Raw genomic sequence first — 27,577 nt, forward strand, 5'->3', positions numbered from 1 at the left:
GGTATTATTGTATCTTGACGCCACCGGAGGCTAGGGCTTTGATAAAGCTTGGAGGCAGCAATGCCCCTGTTACACCCTTAGCTTCCAATTGGCTACCTTAATGTAGGTGCTACCAGCCCTAACCCTAACCGTCCACGGCAGCCAACAGTGAATACACACCGCTCCTGCATATCCACCCTGGCCCCGCTGCTGCGGCAAAAGTGCTGCGCTCATAAAACCACGCCCCCCCTCTGCTGCTCTGTACTGCTATAGGCTCCTGCACATACACTCCTGCCCCTCTGCTGCCGGCAAACAGCTCTGCTAATTGCACAGTGCCCTTCCCCCAACCCTATGCTCTGCAGCCCTTACCCATCCGTGCCACGGCAGCGCTGTTAAGTGCCGACTGCCGACGCTCAGCTCTCTGTGGCACAACAGCACTCTCAACTCCCCACCGGTCGCTGTCACCTCTGTGGCACAGCAGCGCTGTCAGTTTCCTCCATGGCATCACCTAGTGCCCAGCAGCGCTCATAAGTCCCCACCGCCGCCTCTCATCTTCTTCCACGACGGCCGTCGGTGCCTACAGGACCTGTGAGTGGGAGGACAGGAAGACAGCTATTCAGGAACAGAGGGCAGCAACCGCCTGTTAAACTCCCTGTTTCTTGGCTCCACCACTACTTCCGGTGGCATCAAGATACAATAATACCAATGTGATGTGGGTAGATGCAACAAGCAGGAAGCCTGCCCTTTTACAAGAGCTTTGATGGGACAATTCTCCTTTGCTATGGGGTCCATCCTATCACTGATGACAAAAGAGTAGAGGTGCAACATTGTAAAGAGCAAGATCAATTTATTCAGGCAGAAAGAGAAACTTGATGTAAACAACGGCCCATTTTCTGATGGCACATTCCCTTTAAGTGATTTTCTCTATTTATTTTACTTATATTTATATCCACTTAAACCAGACAATTAAGATATTGAAAACACTCAGACACAGCTTATTATTTTTACTTGTTTAGGATTATATTGGTAGTGTTTATTGGCAGACCTGCACAAGAGACAGTTTGGCACGTCTTTTCTGTGGATATTTCACAGGGAGGTTGTCTACAACAGCTGCGCTTTACAAAATGGTTAAAAAAAGTTGCATAAGCAGAAAGAAAATAAGGAAAAAACACTTTGTACTCATTACTGGACTGTTAAATACCCAAATGGGTAACAGTATTGACCTACGGGTAACAGGAAAAGCAGGTGTTAATGGAAAACATGATGGACTGAGGCCAAGCTGTATATAAAAAAAAGGTATAAAGTTAGGGCCCCGTCATAAGGCTATCACTGCATCCTATATGCTTTGCATTTCTAGCTGTTCCCTAGCTGGATCTAGTAACATGCAAGTCTTACTGAACTCCTCAAGGACAATGACTCACAATGAAATGGCTTTCACTGCAGCACGGAGCAGTCACAGACGAAAACCAGATAATTCACACCATTAATACTCAAAGGAGCCCTAATAGCTTTCATGACCAAAAAAAAAGCCAGTTGGAGAAGGTTTAACTATTAGCTGACCTGGATTCTGAGAACAGGTTCTACCTTAAGAATCCAGTATTAGAGATGAGCGAGCACCAAAATGCTCGGGTGCTCGTTACTCGGGACGAACTTTTCGCGATGCTCGAGGGTTCGTTTCGAGTAACGAACCCCATTGAAGTCAATGGGCGACCCGAGCATTTTTGTATTTCGCCGATGCTCGCTAAGGTTTCCTTGTGTGAAAATCTGGGCAATTCAAGAAAGTGATGGGAACGACACAGCAACGGATAGGGCAGGCGAGGGGCTACATGTTGGGCTGCATCTCAAGTTCACAGGTCCCACTATTAAGCCACAATAGCGGCAAGAGTGGCCCCCCCCCCCCTCCCAAAAACTTTTACTTCTGAAAAGCCCTCATTAGCATGGCATACCTTAGCTAAGCACCACACTACCTCCAACAAAGCACAATCACTGCCTGCATGACACTCCACTGCCACTTCTCCTGGGTTACATGCTGCCCAACCCCCCCCTGCACGACCCTGCGTCCACAGCGCACACCAAACTGTCCCTGCGCAGCCTTCAGCTACCCTAATGCCACACCACCCTCATGTCTATTTAGAAGTGCGTCTGCCATGAGGAGGAACCGCAGGCACACACTGCAGAGGTTGGCACGGCTAGGCAGCGACCCTCTTTAAAAGGGGCGGGGCGATAGCCCACAATGCTGTACAGAAGCAATGAGAAATATAATCCTGTGCCACCGCCATCAGGAGCTGCACACGTGGGCATAGCAATGGGGAACCTATGTGCCACACACTATTCATTCTGTCAAGGTGTCTCTGCATGCCCCAGTCAGACCGGGCTTTTTAATTCATAGACACAGGGAGGTACAACTCCCTATTGTGAAGTCCCTGTCGACCGACAGCATGGGTGGCTCCCTGGAACCCACCGGCGATACACAAAAATATCCCATTGCATTGCCCAACACAGCTGAGGTAGTAATGTCGTGCTTAATGCAGGTGGGCTTCGGCCCACACTGCATGCCCCAGTCAGACTGGGGTTCTTTACAAGTGGAAACAGATGCATTTATAATTCCCTGTGGACCCACAGCATGGGTGGGTGCCAGGAAGCCACCAGTGGTACATAGAAATATCCCATTGCAGTGCCCAACACAGCTGAGGTAGTAATGTCGTGCTTAATGCAGGTGGGCTTCGGCCCACACTGCGTGCCCCAGTCAGACTGGGGTTCTTTACAAGTGGAAACAGATGCATTTATAATTCCCTGTGGACCCACAGCATGGGTGGGTGCCAGGAAGCCACCAGCGGTACATAGAAATATCCCATTGCAGTGCCCAACACAGCTGAGGTAGTAATGTCGTGCTTAATGCAGGTGGGCTTCGGCCCACACTGCATGCCCCAGTCAGACTGGGGTTCTTTACAAGTGGAAACAGATGCATTTATAATTCCCTGTGGACCCACAGCATGGGTGGGTGCCAGGAAGCCACCGGCGGTACATAAATATATCCCATTGCATTGCCCATCACAGCTGAGGTAATGTCATGTTTAATGCAAGTGGGCTTCGGCCCACACTGCATGCCCCAGTCAGACTGGGGCTCTTTAGAAGTGGACACATGTAGTTACAACTCCGTGTGGACCCACGGCATGGGTGGCTCCCTGGAACCCACCGGCGGTACATAAATATATCCCATTGCAGTGCCCAACACAGCTGATGTAACGTCAGCTGTAATGCAGGTGGGCAAAAAATCAATTGGATTACACTGTAGGCGAGGGCCCACAAAAATTGGTGTACCAACAGTACTAATGTACCTCAGAAAAATTGCCCATGCCCAACCAAGATGGCAGGTGAAACCTATTAATCGCTTTGGTTAATGTGGCTCAAGTGGTAACTAGGCCTGGAGGCAGCCCAGTTTAACGAAAAATTGGTTCAAGTTAAACTTTCAACGCTTTTAAGAGCATTGAAACGTATAAAAATTGTTTAGAAAAATTATATGAGTGAGCCTTGTGGCCCTAAGAAAAATTGCCCGTTCGGCGTGATTACGTGAGGTTTCAGGAGGAGGAGCAGGAGGAGGAGGAGGAGGAATATTATACACAGATTGATGAAGCAGAAATGTCCCCGTTTTGGATGGTGAGAGAGAACGATGCTTCCATCTGCGGGTGCAGCCTACGTATTGCTTAGGTATCGCTGCTGTCCGCTGGTGCAGAAGAGAAGTCTGGGGAAATCCAGGCTTTGTTCATCTTGATGAGTGTAAGCCTGTCGGCACTGTCGGTTGACAGGTGGGTACGCTTATCCGTGATGATTCCCCCAGCCACACTAAACACACTCTCTGACAAGACGCTAGCCGCAGGACAAGCAAGCACCTCCAGGGCATACAGCGCGAGTTCAGGCCACGTGTCCAGCTTCAACACCCAGTAGTTGTAGGGGGCAGAGGCGTCACGGAGGACAGTCATGCGATCGGCTACGTACTCCCTCACCATCCTTTTACAGTGCTCCCGCCGACTCAGCCTTGACTGGGGAGCGGTGACACAGTCTTGCTGGGGAGCCATAAAGCTGGCAAAGGCCTTGGAGAATGTTCCCCTGCCTGCGCTGTACATGCTGCCTGATCTCTGCGCCTCTACTGCTACCTGGCCCTCGGAACTGCGCCTTCTGCCACTAGCGCTGTCGGATGGGAAGTTTACCATCAGTTTGTCCACCAGCGCCCTGTGGTATAGCATCATTCTCGAACCCCTTTCCTCTTCGGGAATGAGAGTGCTAAGGCTCTCCTTATACTGTGGGTCGAGCAGTGTGTACACCCAGTAATCCGTAGTGGCCAGAATGCGTGTAACGCGAGGGTCACGAGCAAGGCATCCTAACATGAAGTCAGCCATGTGTGCCAGGGTACCTGTACGCAACACATGGCTGTCCTCACTAGGAAGATCACTTTCAGGATCCTCCTCCTCCTCAGGCCATACACGCTGAAATGATGACAGGCAAGCAGCATGGGTACCGTCAGCAGTGGGCCAAGCTGTCTCTTCCCCCTCCTCCTCATCCTCCTCATGCTCCTCCTCCTCCTCCTGAACGCGCTGAGATATAGACAGGAGGGTGCTCTGACTATCCAGCGACATACTGTCTTCCCCCGGCTCTGTTTCCGAGCGCAAAGCGTCTGCCTTTATGCTTTGCAGGGAACTTCTCAAGATGCATAGCAGAGGAATGGTGACGCTAATGATTGCAGCATCGCCGCTCACCACCTGGGTAGACTCCTCAAATTTTCCAAGGACCTGGCAGATGGCTGCCAACCAGGGCCACTCTTCTGTAAATAATTGAGGAGGCTGACTCACACTGCGCCGCGCAAGTTGGAGTTGGTATTCCACTATAGCTCTACGCTGCTCATAGAGTCTGGCCAACATGTGGAGCGTAGAGTTCCACTGTGTGGGCACGTCGCACAGCAGTCGGTGCACTGGCAGATTAAACTGATGTTGCAGTGTCCGCAGGGTGGCAGCGTGCGTGTGGGATTTGCGGAAATGTGCGCAGAGCTGGCGCACCTTTCCGAGCAGGTATGACAAGTGGGGGTAGCTTTTCAGAAAGCGCTGAACCACCAAATTAAACACATGGGCCAGGCATGGCACGTGCGTGAGGCTGCCGAGCTGCAGAGCCGCCACCAGCTTACGGCCGTTGTCACACACGACCATGCCCGGTTGGAGGCTCAGCGGCGCAAGCCAGCGGTCGGTCTGCTCTGTCAGACCCTGCAGCAGTTCGTGGGCCGTGTGCCTCTTCTCTCCTAAGCTGAGTAGTTTCAGCACGGCCTGCTGACGCTTGCCCACTGCTGTGCTGCCACGCCGCGTTACACCGACTGCTGGCGACGTGCTGCTGACACATCTTGATTGCGAGACAGAGGTTGCGTTGGAGGAGGAGGAGGAGGAAGGTGCTTTAGTGGAGGAAGCATACACCGCCGCAGATACCACCACCGAGCTGTGGCCCGCAATTCTGGGGGTGGGTAGGACGTGAGCGGTCCCAGGCTCTGACTCTGTCCCAGCCTCCACTAAATTCACCCAATGTGCCGTCAGGGAGATATAGTGGCCCTGCCCGCCTGTGCTTGTCCACGTGTCTGTTGTTAAGTGGACCTTGGCATTAACCGCGTTGGTGAGGGCGCGTACAATGTTGCGGGAGACGTGGTCGTGCAGGCCTGGGACGGCACATCGGGAAAAGTAGTGGCGACTGGGAACCGAGTAGCGCGGGGCCGCCGCCGCCATCATGCTTTTGAAAGTCTCCGTTTCCACAAGCCTATATGGCAGCATCTCTAGGCTGATCAATTTTGCAATGTGCACGTTTAACGCTTGAGCGTGCGGGTGCGTGGCGTCGTACTTGCGCTTGCGCTCAAACTGTGGCGCTAGCGACGTCTGGACGCTACGCTGAGAGACATTGCTGGATGGGGCCGAGGACAGCGGAGGTGAGGGTGTGGGTGCAGGCCAGGAGACGGTAGTGCCTGTGTCCTGAGAGGGGGGTTGGATCTCAGTGGCAGGTTGGGGCACAGGGGGAGAGGCAGTGGTGCAAACCGGAGGCGGTGAACGGGCATCGTCCCACCTTGTGGGGTGCTTGGCCATCATATGCCTGCGCATGCTGTTGGTGGTGCCTCCCCAACTGATCTTGGCGCGACAAAGGTTGCACACCACTGTTCGTCGGTCGTCAGGCGTCTCTGTGAAAAACTGCCAGACCTTTGAGCACCTCGGCCTCTGCAGGGTGGCATGGCGCGAGGGGGCGCTTTGGGAAACAGTTGGTGGATTATTCGGTCTGGCCCTGCCTCTACCCCTGGCCACCACACTAGCTCGGCCTGTGCCCACACCCTGACTTGGGCCTCCGCGTCCTCGCCCGCGTCCACGTCCTATAGGCCTACCCCTACCCCTCAGCATGGTGTATTACCAGTGATTTGATTTCCCAGGCAGGAAAGAAAGTAGCGCAAGCCTGCAGCCAAAATACAATTTTTTCCCTTGTTTTTCAAAGGACAAGCCACACTGCGTGTATTCAATGAATACTACTAAGTTTAATAACTGTGTTGCGGCCCTGCAAACCTGTCACAGAACTTTACTGTTGCAGAGTTACTAACTGTGGCAGAGCAGGTATTTCCCAGGCAGGAAAGAAATTGGCGCAAGGCTGCACTCAACCGTAGCTGGTTGCGTCTGATTTTTTTACGTTCTCCACGCAGCACACACGTACCCAGAGCCCTGACGGCTGTCAGAGGCAGGGCAAATATACTTTTTTCCCTTTTGTTTAAAAGGATAGGCCCACTGCGTCTATTCACTGAATAATAATTTTAATAACTGTGCTGCGGCCCTGCAGGAAAGAAATTGGCACAAGGCTGCACTCAACCGTAGCTGGTTGCGTCTGATTTATTTACGTTCTCCACGCAGCACACACGTACCCAAAGCCCTGACGACTGTCAGAGGCAGGGCAAATATACTTTTTTCCCTTTTGTTTAAAAGGATAGGCCCACTGCGTCTATTCACTGAATAATAATTTTAATAATTGTGTTGCGGCCCTGCAAAACTGTCACAGAACTTTACTGTTGCAGAGTTACTAACTGTGGCAGAGCAGGTATTTCCCAGGCAGGAAAGAAATTGGCGCAAGGCTGCACTCAACCGTAGCTGGTTGCGTCTGATTTTTTCTGAACGTTCAGCGCACAGCACACACGTACACAGAGCCCTGAGTACTGTCAGAGGCAGGCCAAATAAATTTTTTTCCCTGCTTTTTACAAGGAACACCCACACTGCGTGTATTCAATGAATACTAAGTTTAATAACTGTGTTGTGGCCCTGCCAATTTGTCCCAGAACTGCAGTGATGCAAAGTAATTCGCTACCTACAGCAGATCAGGGATTTCCCATGCAGGAAAAAAATTGCCGCACGCCTGCGGTAAAACGTAGCTGACTGCGTCTGATTTTTTCTGAATGTTCAGCGCACAGCACACACGTACACAGAGCCCTGAGTACTGTCAGAGGCAGGCCAAATAGAATTTTTTCCCTGCTTTTTACAAGGAACACCCACACTGCGTGTATTCAATGAATAATGTATGTCTTCTGGCCCTGCCTACACAATTCTATCCCTGTAGTATTAATGCCGGGTGCAATGCTCTGCACAGCCGGTTTTGAGAAGAAAAAAAAAATATGCAACACTGCTAACAGCAGCCTGGACAGTACTGCACACGGATAGATGTGGCCCTAGAAAGGACCGTTGGGGTTCTTGAAGCCTACACTAACTCCTAACACTCTCCCTGCCTAACCCCCACTTCTGTCCCTATTGCAGGGCGCAATGTTCTGCAGATCCAATTTTTGAAAAAAAAAAAAAAATACTGTGCTAACACAGTACTGCACACTAGTAGATGTGGCCCTAAGAAGGGCCGTTGGGGTTCTTGAAGCCTACACTAACTCCTAACGCTCTCCCTACAGCAGCTCCAGCACGATAGTACTTTCCCTCAGCTAAGTCACAAGGCATGTGTGACGAGCCGCGGGAGGGGCCGATTTTTATACTCGGGTGACATCTGATCTTTCCAGCCACTCACAGCAGGGGGGTGGTATAGGGCTTGAACGTCACAGGGGGAAGTTGTAATGCCTTCCCTGTCTTTCAATTGGCCAGAAAAGCGCGCTAACGTCTCAGAGAGGAAACTGAAAGTAACCGGAACACCGCGTGGTACTCGTTACGAGTAACGAGCATCCCGAACACCCTAATATTCGCACGAATATCAAGCTCGAACGAGTACGTTCGCTCATCTCTATCCAGTATACAAACTATGAAGTAATACATACACTGAAAGTGAATAACATTGATATATAACACTGGTCTACATCGAATTTGCTGACCACATGATAGCATTTGATCTTTATAGATTTCTATGTGCTGAATTGAAATATCACATTTGTTTATTCTACCCAGGTCCAGTTTTCCCAGAAATCGCCAATATTTGCTTTGATAATCAGGTTTTGGTTTTGATAAACCTTCATCATCTGTCTGTTGGACACATGTGACATATCTATATGATTGATAAATGAAACAAAAGAACTAGAATCTGAAGACTGAATCAAAGATATCCATGACTCAAACGAGATTAAACAGCAAGACCTATTGCAGTATAATTACTTTAGTAGGCGTTAACATCCAATTAACCCAATAAGTAGCACGAGTACAATAAGCGGGACAATATAACTAGTCCTACAAAGCAGAAGCCGCAGATGTAAGTCATGGCCTCCACTGAGCGTCTACAAGATAGTTATTGTGCTAAGAGGAAACCAGAGGTAAATGCCGGAGGACACTTCACTTTACACTATTAAGTAACGTTGGTTGATTAGACTAGATACTACCCTGTTTCCCTGAAAATAAGACATTCCCTGAAAATAAGACATACCGTGTTTCCCCGAAAGTAAGACAGTGTCTTACTTTCTTTTTATCCCCAAAAGCCCCACTATGTCTTACTTTCGGGGTATGTCTTATAATAAAAAAAAATCATTACTCACCTCCCCCGGCGTTCTGTCGCGCTCCGGCAGGATGTCGCTCGCTCCTCGTCCCCGGCGCAGCATTGCTTTCTGAATGCGGGGCTTGAAATCCCCGCCTCCAGAAAGCTAATACACACGCCGTCAGCCAGTTACAGCCATTCAATGACAGCATTGAATGGCTGTGATTGGCTGAAGGCGCACGTGGCTTCAGCCAATCACACTATTCAATGACAACAATGTGCCTTGTGATAAGTATGTGTGTATAAATATGCATGCCTCTTCAGATTTATTTCATTATACCTTGATGAAGGACTGAGAGTAAAAGTCCAAAAGCTTGCATGAACATTATGTATTTTGTTAGCCATTACAAGGTATCATATCTACAGGATTACTTGGTTTCTCTTACTGGGAACAATTACATTTTGCTCTACTGGCTAACACAGTACCAAACTCTTTTCATGTTCTTTACAAGTTTGGCAATTCCTCAATTTAAACTAAACAATGTGCAAACAGACATTTTTCATTTGTAAGACATTTTGACCCGATGCATCATTTCTGACTTCATATTTGGAATCCGCACCTTCAGGCTAGTTTCACACAAGCGTTTTATCGTGGCGATTTTGCATGATAAGACGCCGTCTGAAAATCGCGACCATCTGAAGCACTGGATTCTAATGCATCCATTCAGATGGGCGATTTTCCGGCACGGAAAACTGGCCAGGCAGGAAAGATAGCCCATACAGTGCACATTCCCACCGGCTCCTTTTACGTGCTTTTAAGCTACAGCGCCGTGCTATGACAAAATGACTATCAGGGTGGGAGTGCTCTCTGTGCACTCCTGTATATGTTGGCTCTATATCAGATACAGATATTATTATTTAATAGTTTTTTTTATGTGAAATAACCCATAAGTAATGTGAAAGTGAAGCTCTGCACTGCTGATCCTCATGGACCTTATTGTGGCTGGGTCTCTTTATGGTCTCAGGTCTACTAGAAGTTTCCCTGGTTCCCTGATAGATCAATACTATACTGAAAAAATATATTTTTCTTCATTGTGACTTCAATTGTTCTTTTTTGCTTTTTCATCTTAAAATAAACGTGTCACTTAAGTGCAATATGAAATGTTAACAGATCTTCCAAGTGTTCATAATCCTTTTTTATAGTCTAGGAGATTAAAGTTGTAGAAAGCACACAGAAAGTAATAACGTTTTAAAGATTCTGCAAAAATATAAAAGGAAATGCAGCACAGCCCTAGTTAAATGTGGAAATTATTCCGAAACAACAATAAACTAAGTAATAGCACATGGATAACAGACCCTCATTTAACTCTCTGTATGTCAGGTGTGAAACAATACGACAATATGTTTTCTTTTCCTTGGGTTTCGTGCTTGGCTATAGAGCAGATTGGATGACATGACGGAACAATGGCTTCCAGAAAGCATGATATCATCTCTCTTCAGGACACACATGGAAACAGGGACTAAATGTTACAAGCAATCAACGCTGGGGATCCTCATTAAAATAGTAAATAGCAGAGTACAAAACTGATTTCCATTATATAAGCCCAATAAATACAGGACGAAGAAGTTGAAACACCCTACAAGTTATGTTCTGCTAATTTTATCAGATGCATTAAACAGTTAACTTATTAGCGCATATGGACATTGCAGATGGGGATACCCCACCAAAGACCCCCCTCTATTAGACTAGATAGTAGATTAGCATGAAAGGGAAAGTATATGGATGCAAGTATCCCATAAACATCAGACTATTAGTCAGCGCATACACAGTCAACTATTGTCGGACAAACAAGCATTTGTCCGACAGCTGTTTCCCCCAGGTGCCCCATACTCATGAATGTTCTGTTCTGCCGAATGTCCATGTGTTTAGGGAAGTAAGCTGCAGCCAGACAGCTCTGATGCCGGCTAATCTCCCAGGAAACAATAGGCTTGGCACTGAAATTCAATGACTCCAATCCTTCTTTTCCCCAACATCATCTGTCGGGGAAACAGTTGAGCCGCCCCTATACACATTAGACAGTTGTCAAGTAGGTTTGAATAACCAAAGTCTAATTTTTGTAGGGACCTCTTAGAGTCCATGGACATAGCATCCCTGTGTGGTTGGACATTATAAGCAGGGCTTACTTTAACATCCGGCTGGGGGTGCAACAACCTGGGGCACTGACTCCCATGTACAGTGTCACCAGTAAGACTACCAAAAATAAAAAGAGACAGTGATTTAACAGGATGGCTGCATTCCATATAGACACTATACTGTATCCCAACAGATTAGTGTGAACCAGCAGAGTGTCGCCAGTGTAGGCAAACCACACAACTGCTATGGGGCTGTGGGACAGGGGGGCACAGGGCAGAATGGCCCCGTGCCTAGTCCTACCGCTGACTTGCCTTGCCCCTCCTATGAAGTCTTTCTTCATACACAGAACTATGTATTAAACAATGTGGTGTGAACACAGCCTGTGCCTTACATCAGTGGGGACAAAAACATTTGGACTTCTATTCAGAAATCCTTTGATACCATAAAAATAATGCTGCTACTAATTTATGCTCATAGGAAAAATGGATCTGACAAAACAGTTTGACAAAAAGTATTTCCAAATAAAAGCTTAAAGGGGTTTTCCCAAGGAGAATTCTATTGATGACCTATCCCCAGGATAGGTCATCAATGGGTGATCGGCTGGGGTCCGTCGCTTGAGACCCCATCCGATCAGCTGACTGAGCGCCTGCTGACAGCGCCACAATGACACAGGGGTCGGAGCAGATGCAGCAGAAGTCTCCACACCAACCTTAGTGTAGTGGCCGGCACTTGTAACTGCAGGCAGGGCTTGCATTGATCTAACTGATAGCTGCACTTGCACTGTTACTAGCACCGGCAACTACACAGAGGTCAGTACAGATACTTCCACTCTAACCCCTGTGTAATTGAGGCGCTGTTAGCAGGCGTACAATCAGCCGGTCAGTCGGGGTTCCAAGCAATGGACCCCAGCCGATCAACTATTGATGACCTATCCTGAGAATAGGTCATCAATATTATTTTCCCTGCAAAACCCCTTTAAATGCACTAAATAATAATAAGTATTTTTCCCCTTGCAGAACCCAGTTGACATTGGACGGTGCAACATAGACAAATGTGGCAAAACAGCAGCTTGCTTCTGGAATTCATTACTTTCTAAAATAGCACACTTATCAAATCTTCAAAGAGGCAAAGCCACCATATTGGTATAAATGTAATTAAAAATGATCTAATGATTGGCCATGACTGAGATTGTCTTTTATTAAGTTTTTAGAATAGCTTCTAGCAGCAGCCCTGAGGCTAAGGGGAACAGAACCCTCCATTCTGGTGATCAGTGGGGTCCCAGTTGGCAGCTCTTCAATGATCAAGCTTTTATCACCTGTCCAGTGAATAGCTGGTATAAGCTTCAGACAGGAATACCCCTCCAATATAAAGCAGAGGTTATCACTACTCTCCACACTGGAGTTCATGAGGAAGGCGGAACTGCTATCCAAAAAGAACTGATTAGGTTAGGATCTGTATGAATTTGCAGTCTTTCCTACAAATCCATGGTCTTTAAAGGGTTCTGATCTGGGATATCATTGAGGTAAGTACACTTACAAATGACCCTTAAAGGGGTTGTCTTGTGAATACAATATATTTCCACCTGCTCTGTTAAGATATATAAAGTAGATGTCATAGATGAGGGGAATCAGAAAAGTTTCACCTGTTCATACATTTACCCTGTAGTAGCCACTGCAGAAGGAATGTATTGTTGAGCGCAAATTTTCTAATTGGTAGGACAAGTTAATGTCACGAAAGGCTTGTCAAGAAGAGACAACTTCTTTAAACGAGTTGTTTCAGAAAAACACTTTGAAACACTGTAAGTGCTCTGTTCATCTGTACATCTAAAAATACCAAAAAATTGCACCTTACCTGCTCTTGAATCTCTTTTACCTGTCGATTTAGTTGTTTCAGAGTGCTGCATATTTTATACACCAGCCAGGCTCTGACATAATGATGCACATCAAAGCAAGAAGAAAGGAGCAAGAAGAGGTAAGCAAATACCTATCTGTGGTGGGTGGAGGGATTCAAAGCCTTTTGCCCTCATCCACAGCACTAAATGGACAAGTGACCTGGCCAGGTACAAGATCACACTCATTGTTTCAGAGTGACGAGAACCTAGGAAGCACAAGAAAACTGTAAATAAGGCTCCATACAACAATGGCAAAACTTTTCAACATGCTCACAGACGTCAGATTACAGGCAGAGGCAGATTGACCATGTATTCTACCAGAAATTTAAAGTCACGTGTATGATTAATCAGTTACAAAAAAATAGGTGATAATGGCCATCATTGACATATGTAGGGTAAAACAAAGTAATTAAGTGAAACAGAAACCGCTGTGTAGGAGGATTAAAATTGGGTGAGGAACAGCCAAACTCTGCTACAAAGCTGAGGTTGTGGAAGACAGTTTAATATCACAGGTCATACACCATGACAAGACTAAACATAGCAACAAGCCACAAGATAGTTATACTGCATCAGCCAGGTCTCTCTCAGACAAAGATTTCAAAGCAAACTGGGGTTTCAAAATCTGCTGTTCAAGCTCTTATGAAGAAGCGCAAAGAAACAACCAACATTGAAGACCGTAGAGACAGTGGTTGGCCAAAGAAACTTGAAGCAAATTAAAAAACACAACATGATTACTTTCCATCAAGATCAGAAGATATCCAGCAGTGCCGTCAGCTCAGAACTGGCAGAAACCAGTGGGACCCAGATACATCCATCTACTGTTCGAAAAAGTCTGCCAGAGATGTAATTTATGTAAGAATTGTGGGCAAAAAGCCATACCTTTAATGTAGAAACAAGGACAACCAACTGAACTATGTACAAAAACAGGGGCTGAAGAAAAATGGTAGCAGATACCCTGGTCAAAATGTGAAATATTTGGCTGTAGCAGAAGGCAGTTTTATTGCCGAAGGGCGGGAGAGCGGTACAATAATGAGTGGCTACAGGCAGCAGTAAAACATGGTGGAGAGCGGTACAATAACGAGTATCTGCAGGCATCAGTGAAACATGGTGGAGAGCGGTACCATAATGAGTGTCTGCAGACAGCAGTGAAACATGGTGGAGAGCGGTACCATAATGAGTGTCTGCAGGCAGCAGTGGAGCATGGTGGAGAGCGGTACAATATTGAGTGTCTGCAGGCAGCAGTGAAACATGTTGGAGAGCAGTACAATAATGAGTGTCTGCAGGCAGCAGGGAAGCATGGTGGAAGCTCCTTGCTAGTTTGGGGCTGCATTTCAGCAAATAGAATTGTGGATTTGGTCAGGATTAATGGTGTGAAATACAGGCAGATACTTATCCATCATGTAATACCATCAGGGAGGCATCTGCCGAGTTCCTGCAAAAACTGTGTGCAAGTGTATCTAGAAGAATTAATGCTGAAGGCAAAGGTCAGTCACACCAAATACTGATTAGATTTAGATTTCTCTTTTGTTCACGCTTTTGTTAACACTTCTATTTTTGAAAGCGTTCTTACTTTACAGCATTTTTTTCCACACTTGCTTAAGGCTTCTGTACAGTTCAGCAAATATGTATGTAAAAGTGCTTCTATGTATGTATAATAGTATGTTCACACCACAGAATTCACTGCAGAATATTCTGTCCGAATTCCGCCTCTAAAAACTGTCTCAAAAACCATAGAACAGAGTCCACACTCGAATTAGCCCTGTCAGTGGGCAAAGTCACCTGGTAGGGTGGCTTCACACGAGCGTGTTTTTGTGCGTACATAGGTGCGCACCCATGTACGAACAAAAACACGGGTGTATGCACCTGCGTGCATTGTTCTTCATCCCTGCGGGGGTCACGGCAGCGGCAGAGAGGTAAGTAATTTTTTTTCTTCTTTTTTTTACACTGAAATGTTTCTTCTTCAGGGAAGGGCTTATAGGTAAAGCCCTTCCCTGAAAAAGAATGCAGGGATGCCGGCAGAGCATTGTTTTCAATGGAGCCGCCGGCAGCAGTGGCTCCATTGAAATCAATGCGCACATTCCCAATGGTGCACGCATGTCCTATCCTATAAAGTACGGACATGTGCACACACCATAGGGAATGCAATGTTGCAAATACAAGCGTGTTTTTGTGCGTGCGTATGCACGCACAAAAACACGCGCGTGTGAAGCCACCCTTAGTTCTTAACAGGGCTAAATCCGCATGCAGATCCATGGAAAAAACGAATGCCATGAATTGCGCAGGGGTTTTTAGAGGCAGAATTCACACAGAACATTTTGCAGTGAATTCAGAACACTGCCCCGTGCTGTGGAAAGAGGCCACTATCTGTGTTCTCATAGACAGTCCCAGCAGCGTTAGGGTGCTGCCTCTCTGGAATATCCATAGGGCAATATGGGTGGGCGAGCTGGAAGCTGGAACCAATCCTTGAGAAGTACCCTGCTAGGCCTGCCCTTCCCCTGTGACCAGGCATAGCAGGGAGCCTCTCTTAGCCACCGCCAAGTCTCTGCTGATCATCTTGCTATTACCTCAGGGGAAGTTTGAGGAGTCAATGGGGCAGAAGTGCAGATTGTCACTGTTGATATGCAGGAGATATGCACAGAGTGATGGCTCACTAGAGCACAGCTAAAAAAGGAATAGATACTGCAGTCACCCGGCTCCCGCATTCAGTGTCCCTGTTGGCCACTGACCCATAAAAAGCCCTACAGTATCCACACCACTCCCGAATTGCAGGTATATGAGTGGATCTTCATCAGTAATCTTCCATCTCTTCTATTTAGGGTTGGGCTACGCCAAAACTTGTAGCTGCGTAACATAAGATCGCAGTATCGTGCTGCGACATTGCAATTAATTAAAATGAATATGGTTGCACAGCGACATGTAAATTTCTATGACTGCAGCCTGTTGGATTTCAGTATGATCACATTCACTGTCATTAGTGCGCAAAAAGTACAGTACAAAATATAGTTGTGTGCACAAATATGCAACTTTCATTTTGCAAAAACCCATGCAAATACGCTTACACTCATGTGAATCCAGGCTAAAATGATCGATGATCGAAAAGTGAGCGGTATCGTTTGGCATTCGGCTGTTGGCTGCAATTAGACTGAACAATTATCGTTCACTTTTGCTTGTTTGAATGAATTTTTGAGCGACAATCGTTCCATCCAAAATGGCCCAAAGTCTCTGGAAAACCACATTAAGGGCCTATATACACGGGCTGACAGTCTTTTAAAGGACTGCTGACGTCGCCGCTAAGGCCATCAGCAGGGGCGTAACTAAAGGCTCAGGTGCCCTGATGCAAAAGGTGAGCTGGAGCCCCCCCTCTATCTGTATCTGTATCTGTACCTGTACCCATACCTAAACCATGCTGCACAGAGGCATAACTTGAAGCTTCTGGGCCCCAATGCAAAACCTGTAACAGGACCCCCAACTATAATGCTTTATTCATAGTACTGGGCTCCCTATATGGAGAAGAGAGGCCTTATGGGTCCCCTATGGCTCCTGGGCCCGGGTGCAACTGCATCCCCTGCACCCTCTATAGTTACGCCCCTGGCCATCAGCGCTTGTGCAGAGCATTTATACAGAAAGACTTGCTCGTCCGCTTCTCGCTCAGCGCTTCCCCTCCTATGTGAAACGCTGGGCAGGGAGCGTTAACACGGGACAAGAAGCCAGCGAAATACGATGTTTTTTCTAAGCTGACTGAAAAGTCAGATTAACAAACCACAATCCACAAGGGAACGATTCTTGTCCATTTACACTGAACGATTCGCACACATTCGTTACATGTAAATGGGCCTTTAGCGAATAGTATCTCCAATGCAAGTTTAACAGCTTTCCTGACATGTTTGATACAGAACTCTATACACATTTAGGCCATCACTTGTACATTATAAAGTGGACCAGCAGTTAAACTTTTCTTTAGTCCATCGTTATACTCCTGCTCTTCTACAAAATGCCCCTCACTAGTTTGAGACTTGGCAATGGCTGGGATAAGGAGTGTTGCCAGATAAAACATTTACAATGTGATAGTGTAAATTCCTTCTGAAAGGTTCATGAAAGAAAAATGTCAATTTTTTGATTTATACGTAAAAGATGGTTCATTTAAAGCACTTTTTAAATCTAACATGTTAAAATGTTTCACTGATTTTATTTTGCTACTATAATTCAATTGTGTGCGGCTTGACAGCTTCAGCTTTGTTTGGAACTGCCTAGAACATATCCAGCCTCCGAGATATTATCCTGAAGTTGTACTGTAGAAATAACCCTTTCTTCTGCCCAGACCCGCTCACTTGACAGCGTACGCCTTATGAATGAATTACATTTGGGCAAATGATCAAATCTTATTAGGAATAAGTACCTTAATTCTAGACGTCAGGCTCAATTGTCACATTTTAGATTTTCTTGAGCTAATTAGCGCAGTCATTTAATTGTTTTTTAAGGCTGAAGTCCAAAGCATCCATTTAGACTTTATGGTATAGAGAGAAGAGAGACAATGTGCCTGTGTATATTACCATAGGAATGCCAATATGTCTGACAGAAATATTGTTCTAAAATGGTTTTTCCGGAACTGAACTTGATGACCTATCCTTAGGATAAGTGATGAATAGTTGATCATAGGGGGTCCGCCACTAGTGATCCCTGCCAATCAGCTGACTGAAGTGACAGCAGTGCTTGGCTGAGCGTTGCAGCTGCTTCAGTCCATATCAGGCACAACATTGTACATTGTAGAGTGGCTTTGCTTGGTATAACAGCTCAATCCCATTGATTTGAATGGAACTGAACTGTTCTCAGGCCATGTGACTGATGAACATGATATCCTAGGCCTAAGAAGTGGCTACAACTTTCACCCAGGCACTAGGTGGGGATCCCGAGCAGCAGACCCCGCTGATCTAGTATTGATGACCTATTCTGAGAATAGATCATCAATTGTGTAGTCCCGGAATACGCCTTTAATGATCCAATTTTAAAAAGTGAGTAATTTTGCCAAAGCTTTCTAAAACTACTCATGCATGCAATTGTTGTAGCCAATGCCAGGAGTGACTCAGAAGGGAATGGGAAGTTTAAAGTAAAAATAGAATCAAAAATCGCATGTGTGATTGTAGCAGTAGGCTTTATTGTACTGTCTTATGTTGACTCGTTTTTGGATTAAAAAATGTGTACAAAATTGCCCCAATACTGCCTTATATACACTCAATGGCCAAAGAATCCAGTGGACATTGCCACTTGCACTCTTGTATACAGAGTTCTCTTGACTATGGATGGTTTAAGATGGTTCTAATACAGCTGAATGTTTGTTTGCACAACCCTGATATTTCCCATTTACAGTAAAATAGAGTATATTTCCCTGTAAGTTTTTTGCTCCCTATTTGTTATGCTCTTCTCCATTTTTGCCCCTGTGGGTTTACATATTTTAATGTATCTGGTGTACCTTTTGTGACTGGTTGCTGATGGGCTGCTGCATGTAGCAGGGTTACCACCAGACCCTCTCAGTCCCGATAGGCACTGGGAATCATAACTTCCTGGCTTCCAGCTTGCAGGAGGAGGCAACGGGTTCCAGTGTGGCCCGACGCAGAGCCTGATGATAAAGTATTGGCATATGGTGTGGCTGTCAGCGCTATACTGGAATGCTGAGAGGAGGAAAGAAAAGAGGTGTTAAATTTGGAGATTTGGTGCAGTGAGCAATATAGCCACTTGCAGTGCTTGGAGGACCTGCTGAGTGTATGCTGGGCAAGTAGGCCTGAGTACGGCCACCATAAGATGCCAGTATGCTGAAGGCAAATGCTGGGGAGATAGAGAGGCTGATGAAGCATGAGATGTCAGTAAACTAAGGATAGAGACCAGGAGGAAAGTCATGGGTTGGTGTATGAGGGCTCTGAGTGAGTCTGCCATCAAATAGAGTGACCAGTATACAGTGAGAGACTGGCTACTCAACCAAGCTAGTGAGGGATCTGTTCATACAAGCCTACTGAGTGGACAAAGAGTAACAGTGCAAGCCAAGTTTGCAATACAGGTTCAAGCATAGCGAGTTATCACTCTTCCTGCATAAAAAGAAAAGGTTTAAGTGTTGCACTATATACTGCATACTGAAGCTAATTGGTGTTAAAGCTAAAGTTGCACCATTGCTACGAGATAAGTGAATAGTCCTTAAAGGGATGGTAACCCTTTTTTGACAAGGACTAGAACTGTTTTAACCACACAGTGGGGCCATATTCATGTGTGCACAGAATGTTGATGTGCATCCTGTAAGTTTGCCGCTATGGGCAGTTGGACATTTGTGAAAGATAGTAGCATAGTAGTGATGAGGCACAAAGCAGCATTCAGTCTAAATGAGGCAGGCTGAGGGTAGCCTAGCAAAGACCCATAGCAGCACAGTAGTATAGGCCAAAGCCAACAGTCACTTTGGCTTAACCCAACTCTGGGGGAACCTCAGGCATACTTTGAGGACCCTGATCCTGGTATAAAGATGGCTCAAAAATTGCCGTGCCACTGTTGGAAAATAAAGTTATTCTGTTCATCTGCAAGTGCATGAGTGTTCTTCTAAGGATGAGAGCCCCTCTTACAGACTAGGATCAGTTCGGTAGAGCAGCAGAAGGTTGGGGTGTAGCAATATATAATGCTAATTCTATTTCAGACACCAAAAACTGACCTTGAATAGGAAGAAAAAAATGTGCATCCTGACAAAAAACCATGGGTATTGTGATGCTTATAAAAGGCACTGCATGCTGCAAATCACCATATATGCCGGGTCTTGAACCCTGGGCAGCATAATTTACAGAACAATATTGAGGTTTTGTAGTTCACTCCTCACTGAATCTACTTCTGATATAGAACTCTCTGACTATGCTTCTTACTTCTGAGTAATGAAACAATGTACATTTCTGGCAAGGACACAGTTAATGGTTTGTAACTCTTAAGGGTTCACTTTAATACAGGCCTAATTAAATACATCATGACCAGGCGTATTATAACAATAAGTACATGAACCGAGCAGAGAATGCTCTCTAAAACAAAGGTTAATATGAAACACATGGTCCCTAATCAGTGATTTTTCTGACAACCGGAGATCATATTTCTCCATCTGTAACGGCATTGACTATTTAATCGCCCAATCATGACCTATTAATATGTGCAACTTTTACAATGTGGAAGAAATATAGCAGTATTAGCAATTAGTACAATCACAAACAGATAGTGGCTTCACGTGAATCATCCTACCCCAATGTTTAACATCACATGAATGAATCCCTTGGGAAATAATATAAAATTGGGTTTCTTCCAAGTGTTTCCTCAGCTGGATTAGTCAAGAACTGACTGTAACTACACAGTCATGGGTGTTCCCCAGGCCCGAACTCGCTTCTAAAGAGTCTTGGGTGAGTGATCATTTCAATATGTGACACTCAAGTATGTATGCGAATGTAAGCTTAAGGTAAAATACATCGCTATTGTGCAATACAGTCTACAATATTAAAGTGTCATCTTATTCATCCCTGAAACAAATACTGTCTGTGCAGAGGAGCACGTACAGAATTTATACTGGACTTCGGGTAGACTTCCCCAAATACTGGAATGCCTCCCCTCTGCAATCTTAGTACAATAGTCATTGTTTCTTATTGTGGGTCAGGAATGCTATCTTTTCTTATTAGGGAGAGCACCTAGAAGGTGCTAACATTGACTTACAAGAATGCTGCCTTCCAATAGGTGGCACTGTGGAGGTATTGTTCCATCTCCCTTTTTTGAATATTACCCAGAGGAGCATGAATAGCATTATAAGTCTCCTCGTTCACTTACCTTCTAGGTTCTCTCCCTAAGCAGAAAAGATAGCGTTCCTGATCCACATCACAGGGTTCTCACTAGCCAAGCCAGAAACCTACTGTACACTGTTGAGGAGCGAACACCCCAAAACAGCTGTCTGTGTATGGATTCTGGCTTGGCCTTCAATTCCCTCTCATTGTTACAAGGCTTGTATAAAGAGTCTAATGTTGACTTGCAGGAATTCTGCCTTGCAATAGGTGGCACTGCAGAGGTATTGTTTTTTTTATCCCTTTTTTGTTTCGTATTGGAATTAGCAAGGGCTAAGGAGAAGATGGTAATTGGAAGGATAATATATAAAGTGCAGAAGAATTCAAAATTCATTCATCAACCTTAAGGCCTCATGTCCACGAGGAAAATCAGGCCCGCTACGTATTCTACATGGAGAATCCGCAGCGGGTCCCTCCTGCCCCGCGCACAGGAGCGCTTAAAATAAGAATTAACTCACCCGCAGCAGACCGGGCAGATCTTCTGCTCTTCACGGCTGGATCTTCTTTCTTCGGCCGGTGGATGTGCTCGGCACGCTGGCTGCGTGCCGCGCGCATACGCCGGGCACATCCACCCAGCCGAAGAAAGAAGATCCGGCCGTGAACAAGAGAAGAACTGCCCGGTCCGCTGCGGGTAAGTTATTCTTATTTTAGGTCTCCCGCGGATCCGGACGGCTTCCATAGGCTTCAATAGAAGCCTGCGGGAGCCGTCCCCGTGGGAGACCCGCACGAAAATGGAGCATGGTCTGGATTTTTTCATGCTCCATTTTTTAAAAATTCCCTTTTATTGACCATCCGCGGGTATTTATCGACCCACAGGTGGTCAATGCATCCCTATGGGATGCGGATCCGCATGCGGGTGATCCGCTGCGGATTTTAAATCCTATTTTGCCCGTGGACATGAGTACACAGCAATCTAGAAAATCTTCATTCGTTTTCTGAAATGTCTAAATATTATACCACCATAGACACTGGCCCCCAAATTCTGTAATTCAGTTAAATAACCAGGGAAGAAATCTGGCAGCATTCCACTTCAGTGAATGATTGGATCTTCATTCACTTATGCAAATCATGCTAGTAGTTTATAACCCTTGCAGTCGAAATGGGAAAAATAGATATCAAATAAGCCTTTCTTAAGTGGTAGTGGCTCAAATATTTTTGAACCTCAACTAGAATTCTACTTTAAGGGCGTATTTGTGAGCGTTTTTGCATGCGCAAAATTTGTGTGCGTAATATGCAGAGAATAGAAAGCATTGATGTTAATGAGTTTTTACTCATTTCCGTAATGCTCTACTTTTGTGTGCAGTTGCACACCAATAAAAGTCTATGGGGATTGCGCAAAGGAGAGTATAATATGCAAGGAGATGTGCAATGCGCCGCACTATTCCATGGGAAAAAGAACAAGTGTGTAATAGCCATTTAAATCGGGTGTGGTTGTGTCCCACGGGCAAAAAAAAACATACCTTGCACGAGGAAAAATTACAGTTTAAAATGCCGATACGCACGCAAAAAAGACTCATTCACAGCGCAAATACATTGCACTGAGGCATGTGTAATCACTAATTATGCATACACCCGTGTGAAGCTGCCTTTAGGCTAGAGGCACACTAGCGCAACTGCTAGTATTGCCCAAAAGACCAGTCCATGTGACCCAGGGGTCCATGTGAAACAGTGTGCATGTGTATCACCTCATAAGCTATAATGGGGCTGTTTGCTGTTCATGGACTTACACAGACAGTGCACAGGCTACAAATGGCACAGAGTGTTAAGGCAGCAATATGCTATCCTAAGCCCTCGCTCAAGACCTGAAGGTTGCAAGTTCAATCCCCGCAATGGTTCAGGTAGCCAGCTCAAGGTTGATTCAGCCTTCCATCCTTCCAAGGTCGGTAAAATGAGTACCCAGCCTGCTGGGGGTTATAAACAAATTACCTGACGGCCCTACAGAATAAGTTGGTGCTATACAAATAACAAGTCCCTTTTTCCTTTTCTGGTGATAATATAGTTGGTCTTCTCTTGAGAAGAGTCCTAAACTGAATAAGTTTGAATAGTTAATGGTAAATATGACTTTCGTATTAAATCCAGGCACACATGCCGATCTTTTTGAAGACTTTATGGCTTAGTTAAAGGCTGTGCTCTTTGAAGCAGATGGTCCATAAGGGACTGAAGAGAAGACAGAGGTTGACCCTTTGAAGAGAATTTGCTTATGAAGTCTATTTGCACTTTTATGTGGGCTGCATCCATCATTTTTTTCCCACAATTTTAAAAGGTCGCTAATATTTTTCATGTTCGTACAAAACTAATGATGTTAATATTAAGAGAATGCTAATTAGAACTGTATAAAAAGTTCTGCAAAAAAGATGAATTAACAAAGAATTTGCTGCCACATTTCAGAAAGTAGAAAACATGTAGGGGAGAAAACACATGATAAGCAGGAGCAGGGCATACTGTATATAGCATCCATGTAGTCACGTATGTGCATTATGTCGTGGGCTATGTTTCTCTGTTACTAAGGAAGCATTCCCACCACATTTTGCACTACACTGTGCGAAACCGTCTGAGGGCTATATCACAGGTGCCGAAAACAACCTTATGATGGGACCCCCGAACGGAAACAAATGGATCCATTCACTGTCATTAGTGAAATGGATCCATTTGACGAGGGTTCCATTCATTTATTTTACATTTAGAGTCTCGATTAGTGTAGTCAACTACATTATTCTATACATTTGTAACATTTCATCAAGGATCTGCTTGGCACCTTTCCCTTGGAGAAACATGAACTTGATTATGGTCCTCTGCTCTTCCACACTGAACGTCTTTGGAGATGCTGCAATGTTCATTTTGGGCCGGAAAAAAAAGATAAGTTAAAAATATTAGTAGTTGATTTTTGCATCATTGAATATAGACAAATAAACAAGTACACACTGCAATTTACAGCTTCCTTGCCCATTTTTTTCTGGGTAAGGCTCAATACTTATCAGCACCCCCAAAGGGTTCAGCCATCAGGACAACATATTACTGTTCATTATCGACAATGCCCCGTCACACACTGCAGGTGCCAGTATTGCAAAAATGACCTCCTTAGGCTTTCAACTGATGCCCCATCTGCCCTATTCGCCCAATCTGACTCCGTCTGACTACCATCTGTTCCTTACTCTCAAGAAACACCTAAAGGGACGATGGTTTGGTGGTGTTTTGGAGGCAACTAATGCTGCAAATGAGTGGTTTGACCAATATTCAAAAGAATTCTATTTGCAGGGACTTCACAAGAGACGCCACAAGTGCATTTACATTCTGGGGGAATATGTAGAATAGTGGGGGAGTTTCGACTTCCTAGTTCAATTTTTTTCTAGCTAAGGTTCAATACTTATCAGCACCCCTCGTAAATTTTCCTAATTTTCTGTTGCCCTGCTGTTTGCAATCCACTTACAGCTGTGGCGTAACAAGGTCAGGTGGGACCCAACGCAGAATTTATTTTCTCAATCCCTGTTCCCTAATTTTGAAATTATTAAAAGAAGAAAAACAAGATATTTACAGATGCAAGTGTAATTTTCTGGTTTATTTACTTAACATTGTGGTAAACCTTTGTCTCCTAACTTTGTTCTCTGCAAATGTTGAAATCACATCATCAAAATCAATTCCTTTCGCTACTTAGTTTTCAATTGATAAGATGGCTAAGCCAGAGAGCCGAGCCTGACTCATAGTCGACCTAAGAGCTCTTGATTAAATTTAGTTTTAAAAATTTTCTCTCACACGATGCTAATGAAACACATAGCCTTAACAAGAATTTTAAGGCTAAAGTCAGATTTGGTACAGAAGTCGAAATATCTGCCCCTATTGCAGCACAATGAGGCCACGTTGAGTACACTTTCATTACTTTGGTCATAGCCGTGGTCCCGCGGGACGTGGAGAGATGCAAAAAGTTGATTTCTGCTTCTCACATGCTACTCTTTAACTTTGCAATTAGGTTTTAGTCTCCATCTCAAACACAAAATTGAAATCCATGTTCCAGGGCCCTCAGGGGCCCATGAAGCATACCATTGTGTAGCATATCTGTGCCTTCCTATTCAAGTAAAGATGCTCCTAAACAGAACGATTATTATCGTTCATTTTCATTCAAACGAGTGAAAGTGAATGATAATCGTTCCGTTTAAATGCAGTCAACGATCGAATGATAATTCATTAGCTTATCATTTATTGTTCATTTTCTGCAGGCATAAAAGCTATCGTTTGCTCGTTAACTAATCATTCTGTTTAAATACTGATCATTCAGTCGTTCTCATTCACTTATACAGCGAATGTGAGCGATTTAACAATTTCCGAGCTAACGATGTATCTGCTTACTGGTTACTGCTACACAAGTGCCCTAGTAATACACTTATCCCTGCGGTCACTGGCAGGACCTTCTAACTGAGTCACCACGGAGGTACCCTTGTGCTGTGTGTAGGTACTCCCAATCAAGTCTGTCTAAATGCCTGCACTTGGAAGATTGTCTATTTTGCCTTGTACTGCTTGAGTTTGTTTAAGTAAAGTTGTTCCAGGCCCTGGCCGTTCCCAGGGATCTGAGGTACGTTATATCTGTCTGCCGTTCATTTATTCTCTGCCAAAGTTCATTCTGGTGTGTATTGGAATGGTGGCATTACCCATGACAACTACTATCCCCGTTCTACTGTTTAGTAGTCATCCCTCTCCTGGGGGTGTGCGGAAGAGGCCCAGCGCTGCCCTGGCCATGGCTACATGCGTCTGTCCGGGAGGGAGCGTGGTAAGTGCCGCCTTGACAAGCCAGCGTCTTACCCTCCCCACTCCTCAACATATGCCCTGTATCTAGGGTCACCCTATGGGACGCTGCATCATGTCTCTTTCTGCAGTCTCTTTCCTATCATGTTTCCCTCCTCAGTTGTCTTTGATGTCCTGTCATTTCTATTTCTCCACTATCTCTCCCCTCAGCTGTCTCTCTCCTATCAGTCTCCCCTCTTCTCGCCCCTTTGTCTGCGGTGGGGTGGCCCAGCTTCTCCTCCCAGAGAGGCTCCTCTGTGCCTCGTTCCCCCTTTGGTCTTCAGGATGGCTCCTTATGGTGGTTGCTGAGTGCTGCTGATGCTGCAGTGAGGAGTGGAGGAGTACAGGGAGCTGTTACTCCCCTCGATGATAGCACCCAGTGTGGCTGGCACCAGCCGCAACCCACTTCCTATGCCACTGACATACAGATCAGGGGCTTACTTTGCCAGACATTCTGTCAGTACTGTACTGGATGGCAGTTCCTCTCCCACACTTCCCAAGATGCATTGCCTAGCCCTATCTCAATCAGCTGCAAAGCAACATCTGAATGTCTGCCCCTCTGTTGCATGTTGTAACTAGCAGCAGGGGCGTAACTATAGAGGAGCAGGGGATGCGGTTGCACCCGGGCCCAGGAGCCTTAGGGGGCCCATTAGGCCTCTCTTCTCCATATAAGGAGCCCAGTACTATGAATAAAGCATTATAGTTGGGGGCCCTGTTACAGGTTTTGCATTGGGGCCCAGGAGCTTCAAGTTACGCCTCTGACTAGCAGTGTCTCCATGTCCCTGTTACTAGAGAAGCCAAATGCTTAATGCCAGATAGTGAATTGCAAAGGTGCTGGAAGAGAAATTACACAGGTCTGCAAAAAAAAACTTTTTTAAAAAGTGTTTTGATTTTGTTAAATTATCTTTATATAGTTTTTTGCACAGATTTAAAAAATGACATGGTTTTTTTTCTATCACGTAAGGCTTGCCTACAAAATAAAGTTGAAGTATTTGGAAAAAATACAAAAAACGGAAATTTTTTTATTTGTTTTTATTATTTTAACATGAAGTAAAAGCAAAAAAAAAACAAAAACAATACCTAGCTAAAATAAGCATAATAGTGATACACATGTGTTGCAAAGTTATTATAAGTCTTTGTAAAAACGTTTTCTTTTTCCATCAAAGCTTCTTTTGGTACTTTTTCGGCTGTGTTCTTGTGAATTTTCCCTTTTTAACATCCAACAGTAGTCTGCCATCATGTTAACATTCCATCGACCTTGGTATCTGCGCTCCATTTCTTTTAGATCTTGATGGAAACGTTCTCCTTGTTCCTTATTTACAGCCCCAAGATTTTCTGGAAAGTAGTCCAGATGTGAGTGAAGGAAATGGACTTTGACACTCATATTGCAGCCCAAGATTTTGTAGTTTTGTAACAATTCAGCAACCAAAGTTTTGTAGTTTGGGTCTTTTTTATTTCCAAGAAAGCCTGTTACAACAAGTTTAAATGAATTCCAGGCATTTTTTTCTTCCATTTCCATTTTAGTGACAGATTTCATCTTTTAAAAGTTTTCTTATGTCAGGCCCAACAAAGACTCCCTCTTTCAGCTTAGCATCTGATAGACCACGAAACTGTTCACAAAGATACTTGAAACACTCTCCTTCTTTGTGTAATGCTTTCACAAACTGTTTCATTAGTCCCAATTTGATATGAAGTGGTGGAAGTAAGATCTTTTTAGGATCCACTAAACTTTGTCTTTCAACATTTTTAACTCCAGGAATAAGAGCCTTTTTGATTGGCCAGGTCTGCCTGACATAGTGTTGTTTCCTGTCCCGGCTATCCCATTCACAGAGGAAACATGGAAACTTTGTGTATCCACTTTGTTGACCTAGTAACATGGAAATAACTTTCAAATCCCCACAAATGGTCCATTTATGGTCAGAGTAGCTGAGCTTATTAAGAACAAACCCAAGATTTTCGTAGCATTCTTTCAAATGGACTGAGTATCCAACAGGCACAGAAGCATATTGGTTA

This window comes from Eleutherodactylus coqui, chromosome 3 (assembly GCF_035609145.1).
Source record: "Eleutherodactylus coqui strain aEleCoq1 chromosome 3, aEleCoq1.hap1, whole genome shotgun sequence".
NCBI lineage: Eukaryota > Metazoa > Chordata > Amphibia > Anura > Eleutherodactylidae > Eleutherodactylus > Eleutherodactylus coqui.